The following is a 14337-nucleotide window of genomic DNA, read 5'->3' on the forward strand; positions in this document are numbered from 1 at the left end:
TAATTCGCGCGTATTTGCGTACCTAACAGATATTGAAAAAAGAACGTATTTATTTGATAGCTCAGTATGTTGTTAAATAAAGAGCTGTACACTTATACCATATTGTGGGATTGAGTATACGCTTTTATAATATTATGATTCCTAAGGTGATTTTGGACCTGCCAATGCACAAGTTTAAAGAATTTGTTAAAACACATTTATGACAGCGAGGTTGCTATAAAATTGATGAATTTTTTAATGACAAGGTTGCTTGGAAGCATCCGGCTCCGCTTTCAGCTCTCACAAGATAGAAAAATGAATGTTAAAATGCAAAATGTAAATTGTTGATGTTGGAAAAGAGCAACTGCTGAGTTTCTTGCCGGCTTCTTCTCGGTAGAATCTGCCTTCCGAACCGGTGGTAGAATCACTACAAACAGACAGACTTGACGTTTCAAAAGTGCTTATATTAGGCCTACTTGAAATAAATGAATTTTGAATTTTGAATTTTATTAGACTGCATTATCACTTAAAATCCGGTAAGATCGAGTCAAGTGACGGCTGATTGGCGCAGTAGGCAGCGACCCTGCTTTCTGAGTCCAAGGCTGTGGGTTCCATTGTGTGATGAACATGAATGTTTTTCAGTATTTGGGTGTCTATCTGTACATTATAAGTATTCATGAATATTATTCATCAGTCATCTTAGTTCCCATTAGACAAGCTAACCTTGCTGTGGGGCTAGATGGCAATGTGTGTATTGTCGTAGTATTTTTATTCATTTATTTTTTATTTAGGTGGTTAGTTAGAGGCATTTGAATGTATCATTAATAATAAATTATAATGATTTTCCAACTTAGTTTTCATATTTCCTTCGTACCATAAATAAGATGAAAGAAATTATACGACAATAAGTCTCAATCCAACAAGTTCAAAATCTGAGAGGCTAATGACTCCCATTCAGTTCGATGATTAGAAACTTTTAATGAATGGCCCAATAAGGCAATTCAAAGCTGATGAATAGGATGTCCCTTAAACTTTGTAGCAATAATTCATGTGACTTTTAAAAATAGGCGATTACTAAGTTATAACCTGCGCCAATAGGGCATAGATTTATAAAACGCGGCTGATATCGTGCGTTGTGATGACCGTCGGGCGCAGTGGGCAGCAACCCTGCTTTCAGTATACTAGGCCGTGGGTTCGATTCCCACAACTGGAAAATGTTTATGTGATGAGCATGATTGTTTTTCAGTGTCTGGGTGTTTATCTGTATATTAAAAGTATTGATGTGTATTATATTCATAAAAATATTCAACAGCTCTCTTGGTACCCATAACACAAGCTACGCTTACTTTGGGGCTAGATGGCAATGTGTGTATTGTCGTAGTATATATATATTATTACAAAGGTTGTTTTTTTAAATAATGTTTCCAATTAAATAGCAGTTGCTTTAACGGTGAAGGAAAACATTGTAAGAAATCCTGCACGCTAGATAGAGCGAGTGAAGTCTACCAATTTGTACTTAGTGATGCGGCAGCGTGGTGGCCTACGATAAACCTTTTTTATCCTGCACCCGAGCCCTATACTCCCCTACTAGTAAGTTGATAACGACTACGAAGATACTATCCAGGACCTTAAACTTTTTTCTGTTAACTTAGAATACTGTGACCCCATTTGACCTCAGAAAACACAGTTGACGTTATGGTTGTCACTGCGTTGCTTTTTACGAAAACTTTGGCGATCCTCACATTTTCCAAGTAGATGGCGCCACAAAGATCCTGCAGATTTGTTCACAAATAATAATCATATATGCAACTTCAAAATATAAATGGTCGGACCACGGTCCCCTAGCAAAAAACGCCCGCACGGGACAAGATCTTACTATTGTTCCGATCGAGAACATCTCCATAGCTCCCGTACGATAGGATCGGATACGATCTCACAACATATTTATCTCAAGTAATTATTGTGGAAGTAAAATAATTAATAATTTGACTACTGTACCTAATACCCAGCCGGTTTATCGCTTTTATAACTTTTTGCCCTTTCTAGAAGTTCAGTAATATAAAAAATTTTGAATGCATATCTAGACAACATCGCTACCCATACTCTGATTTGAATTTAACCATTATATCCTTTAAAAGGTAACCTAAAATTATTCGCAGCTTAGGAACCGGTTATTCAATTTGTGAATCAGATTTACCTGTCATCCTTTAATACGATTTTCACCCTTAAACCATAACTCATAAGGGTGTTAAACGGTTTGCTTTTGATACCGTATGAGTCGTGTCACATTATACAGTATGTAAAGTGAAGAACAATTGACTTTCTAATAGACATCTGTTGGTAACGACGGAAGGAAAGTTGAGAGTTAACGTGCGCTACAGGTTTCATTTAGCGCATTGTTTGGCTTATGCACAAATGAGATCAGTTTACTTCATAAGTATTTTTATCACGTTAGCCAATTGTAAAAATATTATTACTTTGTGATTAATGGATGAATCAAAGTTTGTAAATTTTTCAAAAACTACAGAATGGGTTTTGATTAAACTGTACAGGCTATGATCCTACTAATATTATAAATGTGAAAGTGTGGATGTTTGTAACCCAATCACGCATAAACTGCTAAACGGATTTAGATGAAATTTGGCATGCATGTAGCCTTTGACATGGAAAAGAACATAGGCTACCTTTTATCCCGATTCCTTAAGAAGTTCCTGAGGGAAAATTGAAAATCGTTTGCGAGCTAAGCCGGGGGCGGACAGCTTTGAAATTCTGTATGCATGACACCTATGTTATGGAAAAGGACATGTACTTTCTATACCGATCTCTCCAATAGTTCCCCTGGTAATTTTAAAAATTGTTAACGAGCGAAGCTTTAGACGCAATTCTGAAGTCCACGTAGTAGAAGTCGTAGGCAGAAGCAAATAGATATTTAACACAAAGTTAACTGAATTCTATCTGCTTTTGACGGTATGTTTGTTTATTATTGTTCCTATTTAACGCAGTAGGTATCTTTTGCATTTTTAGTAAGATCTGTTGAGAAGCAGGCATACATATCTTCTAATCATATATCATCTATTAAATATTGCATCCACATAGAGAGGACAGTATTTTAAGCTCAATAGTTATAAATTTACCGGTAGACATACCAATTACAATAAATATAATAAAGGCATCGAAAAAAGGTATTTTCCAAAGAAACAAAGTAGTCTAATGAGGTTTCTACTTCGAGTCGCGTAATAAACTACCACAGAAGTGGGTTCCTAACTATCAAGGTCACGTAGTGCTTAACAGTTATAGGGTACCGACTCGTTTAGTCTCGACCCTACTTGAGGGTTTCCTTCATAGTATCAGAGACGGCTGCCTAAAATAACGCATACGTAGAACATACAGAAATACTGAAGTTTACCTTACACTGTTTCTACTGCCATTGATCTTCTATACATCCTTAGGTACTTGTAACGGAGGCTAGTTAATATTTAACAATTTTATAAATATTGAGACTATATTTTTATTTTTAATTATTGATTAGTAAAATAATTTAACCTACCTCTTTTCTATGTTTTTTCCTTTTCGCCATTGGTTGCCTGGAAGAAATCGCTATGTAGCGATAAGGCCACCAAATTGTACTCTCTTGATATGTATTTATATCTTTGTAACTACTTTTTTTTCTTTGGTGTACAATAAAAGTGTATTCATTCATTCATAATTGTTTTATAAAAAATAACCTAAAATAAACTTTTTAAAACTAAATAAAATCTAAAACGTCCTCGAAACCACCGCAGCGAGGCACAGTTCCTAAGATGATGGCAGCATTGCCCCTTTGGATGGCCAAACTAATTAATATTGAGATGCATATAAAAATTTCAGATTTGACAAGCCTTGAACCTGCGTTTCTCAGGCAATCGAGGCTTGAGCGCTTTCCCACTAAGCTACTGCTTTCGTACCGCCTAGATCAAAATTAGATCATGCCTTTTATATCAGTCTTAAAGTGACTGTATTTTATATACATTTTAAAATTATAAAATGTATATTTCCTCCAAGTGTGGGCAAAACACTACAATAAAAATTATAAAACTTTCACAAATTTAAATTTACATGTAAACTACAAAACTTAAATTACGGATACAAAGGAGCCTCCTACTTGATGATGATGTTTATAACAGAAATATGATTTTTATAATTAACTTTTTTTTTTTAATTTAGTGAATTTTTGTTATGTAACCGGTTTCTTAAACATTTATTTAATTTAGCAGTTAGAAGCTTCTTATTACCAAAGATAAATGCGCTGTCATCGATTATTGTGTATTCTTGGCGGGATACGCATTTTAGATATTCGAAATGATATCGGTCTTGCTAGTTATCATTTCAACGCATTTGTAAATTGTTGTCTCGTACACTATTAATATTGGGAATAGATTGGTTCGACCCTTATTTCCTATTGTGAAACTTTGTACAATTAAGTCGTGAAAAAGAATTATTTAATCTTTATAGGTAACGGGTAAAATTATAAATCAGTTCAAACTTGTATTTATAATTATTATTACTTAATATAACTCTTTATTTGTGTTGTACACCACATCTTCTTTAAATGTTTGTTCTTTTTAAAATATAAAAAGCGGCTTTATCTCTTAAAAGTGATCTCTGGCAGGCTGCCTTAGAATTTATGTAACTTGTCTTTAATTACTGCTTCTATTGTCACCCTACCTCATTAAAAAAAACAACACGTTATATCTTTTTGGAGATAAGTCTAAACCTTATACTTATATTATATTTCTTTTCCAATATACTATATCTAATAGTTATACCATCTATACTTTCCCCCAAACGTTCTCTGGAAGAGTTTGCTTTATGAATAAGACCGCCTTTACATACCAATATTTGTATAAATTATTAAGATGTAATTTGTGCTCTTTCTTTTTTTGTGTGCAATACAGTGTTTTATCTGTCTATGTAAGCTTTTCTTTTTCTTTTCGACCCATCTCTTTACAAGTGCTTCAAATCGAAAAAGAACTATTAGAATTAATCTAGAATGAAGTAAATTTTCTTCTCGCAACGCGAACTAACGAGTCGCGAAGGTGAAGCGAATGGGCGGGGTTCGGAGAAACGATGGACTTTGGGGTTCCAAGGTGTTGGAGTGCGACCCCACACCGGTAAAAGCAGTGTTGGTCGACCCCAAACCAGGTGGACAGACGACGTCAAGCGAGTCGCGGGAACCGCTGGATACAAGCGGCCCAGAGTCGTGGAGTTTGGAACACCCTACAAAAGACCTATGTCCAGCAATGGACGTCAATCGGTTGATTTGATGATGATAATGTCCACGAACTATACAGGTACAATACAAAATTACAACTCCGCAAAGCCTTATTAATATAATGTCGTATATAAATTTATAGTAGTAGTGGAACTTTTGTAATAGAACTCGTTCGGGGAAGTTCTACAGCCATTCTTATTTCTGCTGCAAAACAGCATTGCTGTGTTCCGGTCTAAAGGGCGTTGTTGCCGATGTTTTTTCAGGTACAAACAGAGTGGTTCTTTTTAGTACGAGCTTCTTGCACTCCCTTTGAAGCGTGGCTCTATGCGATAGTTTTCCACTAAACAGGTGCGCCATCTGCTTTGTTTGCCAATTATAACTATAAAAAATCAAAGAAAGAAGAAATAGGGAAAAGGCTGGTACTATTTTAAGTCCTGTCAATTTGGCTTAGTTTAGAGGTTTAATAAATATAAATCTCTAAACTAAGCCAAAAGGAAATAATCGGTACCAACGCCGAGCAAGTTTTACGAGAAATAATGTATATATTGGACCAAATAAAAACGTTTTCGTTATCTTCTGTACCTTGTTACTATTATTACAACTCAAATAGTCCATCAATTTCTTCCCACTATCTTGTCTTGCAGCCTTTCAAAGTCATCTTAAAAGAAAATGGCCGCGCCTTTATCGGATATTGATTGCATTTAGGAATCAGTCTACTTCCATTACTCTGCCGCAAGTCCCCATTTGACGTTTCTCGCCTAATTTCCTCTAAAAGCGACGGTTCAGAATTCGATTCCCGATCGTTTTCCGGTCCGATTGATTTTATTACCGCTACTCTTAAGTCACTTTGCGTTGGAAAATGTTGCCTTCGTTGCTCCGCCGCCATTTTTATTTCTTTATTTGCTCAAGCTTAAATGGTTTATGGCTTTGAAGTCTGATAGATTCAACCTGTAACAAAATTAGACTAGGTCTGCCTATAGATATAAGCACTCGTTATGGGAATGCGAAAATTAATTTATAATTTGGTTTGAATTATACAACGTGTACCCGAACTATAATTATAGTGCATAAGCATGGGCGCGACTAGGGGGGTAGGGGAGCTGCCCTGGAAATGCAGTAAATGTATAAACTCTAAATACTCACTCACTCAAAAATTTAATCAAGAAACAAACAGACAAAAATAAAAAAATACAGTTTCGCTTCAGGAATATATAGCGGACCCACTAAAAAAAAATTCAAATCATTTTCTATGTACAGAATTACCCATTACAGTTTTATTATAGGTATAGACTACCTATAAACACTAAATATACATAATGTTTCATGTAGGTCTCTTCGTGTAGTGTGCATAAGTTAAGTGTATTTCATAAGGAAACACCCTGTAAAAATATTAAATCACAACATTCCCGGTGTTTATTTTTGACAAACCTACTCTAGATAAAAGACTGACACACACATAGTACCTACGCTAGGCAACGCATACCTAATAAAGTGACAAGATTCACTTAATTTAAATTTTGCATGTGATGTTAGGGCTGCATCTGTTTTCTTTTAGTTACAACTATGGCAGTGGTTTACTCAAAAACTATTGGCATTTCGGTTCCACAGATAAGTCTCAGAGACAGTAACTAATGTACCTCTAAAACCTGTGAAGTAATCTTTCGGTTTTCATTTACAGTTGTATGTATATGTATATGGAATAAGTACTAAAATAAGTGATAAACATTCAACAAAATATACAAACGACCTCTAACCGTATAAACCACACTAAACTTATTACACTATCATCCTTCGTATATTCTATTCCCATTACGAATTAGCCTTAGACAAACCAGGCAATCTTAAATAGCTATATTTGCTACTTGATTATTCTATAAAAATGTAGCCAGTTATCCTGATAAAATATTAACAAATGTTTCTACGCGGCATCGTACCGGAACGCTACTATTTTTAATTATGATATATCATATAATGTATTAGTATGTAGATGTGATAGCATTGGTTAGGACTTCAACATCATTTTCAGGGGGGACGAGTTTAAATCCCATCACGCACCTTTAACTTTAAGTTATGTTTTAAGCAATTAAAATATCACTTGCTTTAACGGTGAAGGGAAACATGGAGAGGAAACCGGCATACTAGAGATTTCTCCATAATGTTCTCAAAGGTGTGTTCTCAAAGTCCACCGATCCTAACTGGGCCAGCGTGGTGGACTACGGCTTTAACCCCTTCTCATTGTGGGAGGAGACCGGTGGTGTACCCTGTAGTGGGCCGGTAATGGGTTTGATATAATTTATAAATACATATTAATTTAAGTGTAGATATATTTAAACAATAATTGGAAAATAGGCAAATAGTTTTTGTTATGTCGGAATAATTGTTATGTGACTGATAATTTGATATGTTCACATTAATTATTTGCCAAACTTGGTTGTGGTATAGCTCAATATAAGCTCTGGCATCGTCTTGATTTTGGAGATATTCAACTTTATCATTCGACAGTTTTAAACTAGTATGCTTCTAATCCTGTAATATGTGCAGTTCACATCAAGATACCCACTAATTGTAGTTGCTGGTAAGAGCACATAGTAAGTTATATAGAAGAGCTATCTATACGTGCATAATTTGGGCTTTAAGTGCTGATATCACTGTTCTCTTTGGAAATCAAGTTCAATAAAACCAAGTTTTGCTGTACGTTCAAATGTTAAAACTGCAGCCCCGAGTCAGGTTGCTTCTTGATCGCATTAAGTTTCTACTGTGTACTCAGGACAGAAAAACGGTTTTTTTTATTATTTAGCTCGGTCACTTCCGTTAAACGTACATTTTTAGTTCATGGATTAACCATCTGCTAAAAATATACGTTTAACGGTGAGATAAGAATCAATCAATCAATCAAATCAAAAATACTTTATTGCACACAAGAAAAAAATTAATTAAAGTTGTCTCTTTAATTTATTTTTTTCTTGTGTGGTACAAACAACAAAGGTACAAGTCAATTAAATTTGTGTAACAAAGGCAGCCTTATCACTTGTAGTGATTTCTTCCAGGCAAGAATCTTTCGATTCATCGATCAATTGATGTTTGACTACGAATCACAAGGTCCTATGTTCGATTCCAGGCAGTGGCGTACACTGGGTTTCTTACAAGGGTATGCATACAACAGGAAAATTTTATAAAACGGAAAAATTCTCCTCCTCTACTCTAAATCAATTTTAAGGGTAGGCCGTGCTTTTGTGCATGTATGAAGTGCATGCCATTGTTTCCAGGGTAGGGAATACAATTGTTAGGTGTAGTTCCGTTTCTCTGTTACCCCCGAATTAATAATCCGTCGAATCCAATATCTTCTGGTGACAGAAAATTTATAGTGTCGGATAGCCTTATCGAAAGTTTTGTCCTTTATTAGTTTATTTCAAGTGACAGAGACAAAATTTGTGTATAAGCTATACGACACTTATAAGAAGGTGGTGAAATAGGCCCTTAGTGTAAGAAACAGATTAAAGCTTCCAGTTAATATATACGCTCTTAATTCTTCCTATGAGAGAGGATTCTTGGGCCCTGCAGGGCTAAGATCAAAAGATGATTATGCCCACCCATTATTTTGTCTTATTTCAGACAAGTTGTACGAGAAAATGTGAGACATAATTATCCCATGCCGCGCATGCTTGGTCTACTCGCTTGGGACACTATAATAGTAATATATAATATAACATTGAAGATGCTGATAAATGAATATATCGTAATTATAAATACATTTGGTATTATATTATATTATTATTAATCTTAAAATAAAATCCTGCCTTTGTAAAATTTTTATTTATTACTTAGTATGTCGAATACGGATAGTTTAAAAAAAAATGTTATTACTAGTACAATTAATTGTAAGGGTTAACACGTTTACATAAACAAGATGGCACAATACAAACATACAAAATATATCACACTTAGGTACACTCTTTTTCTAAATCCTGTCTTATTAGGTAGATAAGCTTGTAAGATCCTAAGTCAGACATAATTTTGAAAAAGAAAAATATATCAAAATAAATAAAAACAAATAATATAAAATATATTTTCTGCATGAATGTACATAAATTAATATCCAATAGATACTAAAAACATATTAAACAGCAATGAAAACATTATTGCCATAATGATACAAGTAAGAAATAAAATTATTTATCTAAAATGTAAACAAAGCTGATGTTATGGTTGTAAATGCGTAATTTTATGACATTTCTGTACACTTTTCTTTAAAAGTCTATCTATCTATAGGTCTCAGGAAAATGTTAAGCAACAAAAGTTTTCACTATCATGATTATGGTTAATCATCAGCTTAGACTTTTTCAAACTGGCTTTGTTAATGTTTGAGGCGATAATAAATACCACATAAAATTCTAGCACCGATATTTTCAGGACAGGTTCGTAATATCAATAGACACCCATGAACCAAAATCCATTAGAATTAAGTAGATATTAAGTTTTTACTAAGAGCTAAGTAACTTTGTTAATACAATGGTGCCAATTCTGTTGGATACAAATCTCTAAGCGGGTGTATCCTTTTCTACAAAGAACATAGAGAAAATAATGGCTCTACGTTAAGACCTTTCAGTTTATTTCCGTTAAGAAATGTTTCTTCAAAAGAGTTTGTACATTGGTACAGACACTTTTGAAGAAACTTTAATGGCCACTATTTTTTATAATTTTTTTCAAATAATTAATAACAACTAGATGTTGCTTACGTTCAATAATTGCGAATTTGTATAAATTCGGTCGGAACCGTTTTCCTGTCATAAAAATTTGCCTGTCTCCGTCCTTCCAACTGACTCTATACCAAAAATGAGGTCTATGATTGCTTAATTACGGCGTAAAGTAAACACACATCACTCAGAACAAACAAACACACTTTTGCATTTATAATATTAGTATGCCTTAATTACGGCCGGCCTATAATTATAATATGCAATTGAATTGAAAGCAAAAGTCTAAAGTCGGGTAAGTTCCTGTTTTTAATTGTAACGCTAAATTATTAATATTCGTAATATTTTTATATTTTTATTATTAATATTCTTAATTTATCTCCAATAATGTATGACTTCAATGTTTTTATGTAGATTCAGCTAAAGGTGCTAACTCAGGAGCGGATGGTAGAGGCTTTTCTTTCCACTGCGGTACCAAAGGCTGCTTAATTGATGGCGGCTGTAGGAGTCCACGTTTCGATACCACGGCGAGCAGAATCGTTACTGACACGAAGAACGAAAGTAACTGAAAGTCGAAAAGGTTTTATATAAAAAAAAATTGCAGTGTAAAAAAATGTGTAAGTATTCATAACATAGTAGGTATATATTTGGGATATATAACATTTAGTTTTAAACCACTACATCCTTCCCGTGCACGTTTATGGCGCGTGAACGCTTATGAATGGACTGATCCAGAAATTTAAAGTCACTAAACGAGCTATAGAGAGGGCTATGTTTGTTGTTTCCCTGGAGGATAAAATTGTAAATCGCAATGGGCAGGCCATGCTTGTTGTAGGTGCGATGGCCGTTTGATCACGAAAGTGGAGACCACGAACAAGTAAGTATAGTAGGTAGGTAGGCAAGTAGGTGTGGAATGGCCTCCAGCACGATGGACCGACAACATAAAGAGAGTGACGGGTAGTGGATGGATGAAGAAGGCTGAGGACCGGGTGTGCTGGCAATTCGTGGGAATTGTTCAATAGTGGACGTCCGCAGGCTGATGATGATGATAATGATAATATTTAGTGGATAAATGACCAACATACCAAGCCAAGTAATATATTACCAAGCTGTTATCCAAATAACGCATATAATACTAATTTAATGGTAATTAAAAACAAATCAATGCTAAAAATATTTAAACAGGTTTAGGTACACACTGATATTTTATTATTTTACTAAAATATTATAATACAATTATTGGTCGTACATTTTAAAGAAACCTTCGCCGTAATAACGTGCAGTCGGTGTGCAATAACTCTCTCAGGAGTAAACTTAGTGTTTGTATCTCCTTTTTAGGTATAAATATAACGACGAAGTTTAGATAACGCCTGTAGTAAGTTGATACTAGGTATTTTTTTTTTTTTTTTTTTTTAAATAAATATACTAAGACAATACACACATCGCCACCTAGCCCCAAAGTAAGCGTAGCTTGTGTTATGGGTACTAAGATGACTGATGAATATTTTTAGGAATTATATATAAATAAATACTTAGAAAATACATATAAACACCCAGACACTGAAAAACACTTATGCTCATCACACAAACATTTTCCAGTTGTGGGAATCGAACCCACGGCCTTGGACTCAGAAAGCAGGGTCGCTGCCCACTGCGCCAGTCGGCCGTCAGGTATTAGATTTAATACTCAAGTAAAAATTCAACCTGTAGATTTTTACTTGAGATAACTATTAATATTAAGTATTAATATAATTGTGCGAAGTGTTATATTATGTAGTCTCAATATTTGTCTATAAAAACGTAAAAACTATAATACACCTAAGTGGCTATAGATCAACACCAATCTAAACATTAAAACATAATAGGTAACCTACGTTCTTAGCGGCTACTATGGAATCTATTCGTAGTTAAAAATCCTTGTAAGGTACCTAAAACGGTTAAATGATACAAACAAGCTTTATCTACTGACCTATATACTATGAATCGAGTTATTATTAACCACAATATTCCTTACTCACCGCCGACACGCCAAATGTTGTCACCACTGGGTACGACAAAAACATCTTTGCTTTATTTATGCACAAAACATACACATTAAATCCTGCACTGTCAATTAAGCTTACAAAAGTAAACAAGGAAAGAACTAAACCACAGTAACGGCTAAGGTTTTATCTGAAGACTCAAGTAGCACCGTGACATAAAACCTAAAGAAATTAAGCACCCATTCATAAACTTATTTAGCATGTGACAGCACACACGCAATTGGAATACAGGTTGACAATGTTGACATTAACCTGCGCGGTGCGGCAACGTCTCGTTACAGTGTCAAATGTTTCGATATTGATACACAGGTGTAAGTGGAATAGTAGGTACACATAATGGAAAACCAGACGCATGCGCGCAGAGTGGCAACGTCGCAAGCATGCGTCATTTGTTTCTTGATTTAAAATTGATGCGCAGGCGCATCGGCTGAATTTGCAGATTACTTGATGCGTTTATTTTACTTCATTCACATAGTTTTCCATACGTTGATTTGATCTTAACAAGATAAAAGAACTTTTTTTTTTTTTTTTATTTGGTTAACAGGTCCGAATACGGATTGCGAGGTCCTGCGATCAATACCCGGGACGGGCCATCAATTTAGTCTACCAACCCACCTCAGTCAAATGTGATATACGTTCTCCGAAATTGGTTTTTTCTTATAAATTTTTATTAGCAGGACGGGCAATAAGTATCTAACCCGCCAACCTGCGATAGCTCGCTGTAGTAGATTTATACATTAAATAGAAGAGGTCCTATGAGAGCCTGTGCCTAGCTTAGGGAGCATCCGTAGGATGTGGGTTATGATAATGAAAATAATGATAATCTACCTTGTCTTGAATTTCTAAGTGCAGCAATAAAGCGTGAACTATGCATTATATGTAGGTCCAGGAAAACTAACAAATCTAGGTCTGACAATCATTGTAGTTACGAATTAATGTATTTATTTAAAGTTCATTTTTGTAACTTTTTAAATAATAAAATTATTTCTATGTATTTTCAACTCCACGAAAAATATCCCATAAATACAACCAACCGGAACCCTGTCTGATAACTCGGGCAAAGTTACCCGAACATAAAATTGAAAAAGACATTATTATCTGTCGCGGTTGACGACTAATGTATTCTTATCACTTCCAACTTGGTTTTACGAAGTTAGATGCTTTTAGACGATACGACAGTTGTGCGGTTTTTTAAACCGCAAGTCGCGAGCAACAACTGTTACAGTATAGAGTATTCTGCTTCTTATGGTCATATAATTAATAAAACCTCTCACTGGTACTAATTCCACGGTTCAAAAATTTTTAAAGCAAGCTAATATGCGATTGTTGTATACTTTGTTTTGTTATGGGTACTTTTCTTTTATCTCCTTTTTTGTGCAATAAAAGTATATTCATTAATTAATTCATGAATTGACAAATCTAAAAGTAGCAACATTCTATCTCGGGTCTCCTAAGTATACAATCTTTCACCCTTCGTGCTAGTTGTGGGATTTTTGTGGCCTCACTATAATAACTTTTTTGTACTACAAGTTGTTTTTATTTATTCCAATACAGACCTTGACTGCAATCTCACCTGGTGGTATTATGATGCAGTCTAAGATGGTAGCGGGCTAACCTGTTAGGCAGTATCGGTATCTACGCGACATAGCACCGGAACACTAAATCGCTTAGCGGCACGTCTTTGTACCCACGTTAGTGTTGCGATTTAGTGGTAGGGTGGTAACTAGTCACAAAAGCCTCCCACCAGACCAGACCAGAGAAAATTCAAAAATTATAAATTCTTAATTTGCTCCTTTCGGGAATCTAAACCGAGACCTCCTACTTAAATTCACATCGCTCACCGTTGCGCCAGAAAGGTCGTAAAGTGAGTCCTTGACTGCCAACCTATTAGTAAGTGATGATGCAGTGTAAGATGGTAACAAGCTAACCTGGTAAAGGATATGTTTGCTATATTAAACCCATACCACTAATCGGTTTCAATGCGACACTGAACCGGATCGCTTAATCGCAACGCAGAACGTCTTTGTCGGTAGGGTAGTAGCAAACCACGGCCGGAGTCTTCCTCCAAAAAAGACCGGAGAAAATTTAGAAAACCCGAACCCGTGAGGTCGCGAAGACTTTATATATTTACCTTCGTGCATTATACCATGAACAATCCTAACATAATCGACGAAATTCAAAATAGTAATATGATTAATTGAATTAGATTCCAAACATAAGAGCAGTTATGACTAGTCAAAGCTTTGTCCACTGTGCTATCAATAAATTAGGTTATGAGCAATAAATTTAGAATATTTAATATGAAACAGTAGAATGATTAGATCATATATTACAAACTATTTTACCAGTACTATTATGCATTCAATATGTG

The sequence above is a fragment of the Pararge aegeria genome, chromosome 12 (assembly GCF_905163445.1).
Source record: "Pararge aegeria chromosome 12, ilParAegt1.1, whole genome shotgun sequence".
Lineage (NCBI taxonomy): Eukaryota > Metazoa > Arthropoda > Insecta > Lepidoptera > Nymphalidae > Pararge > Pararge aegeria.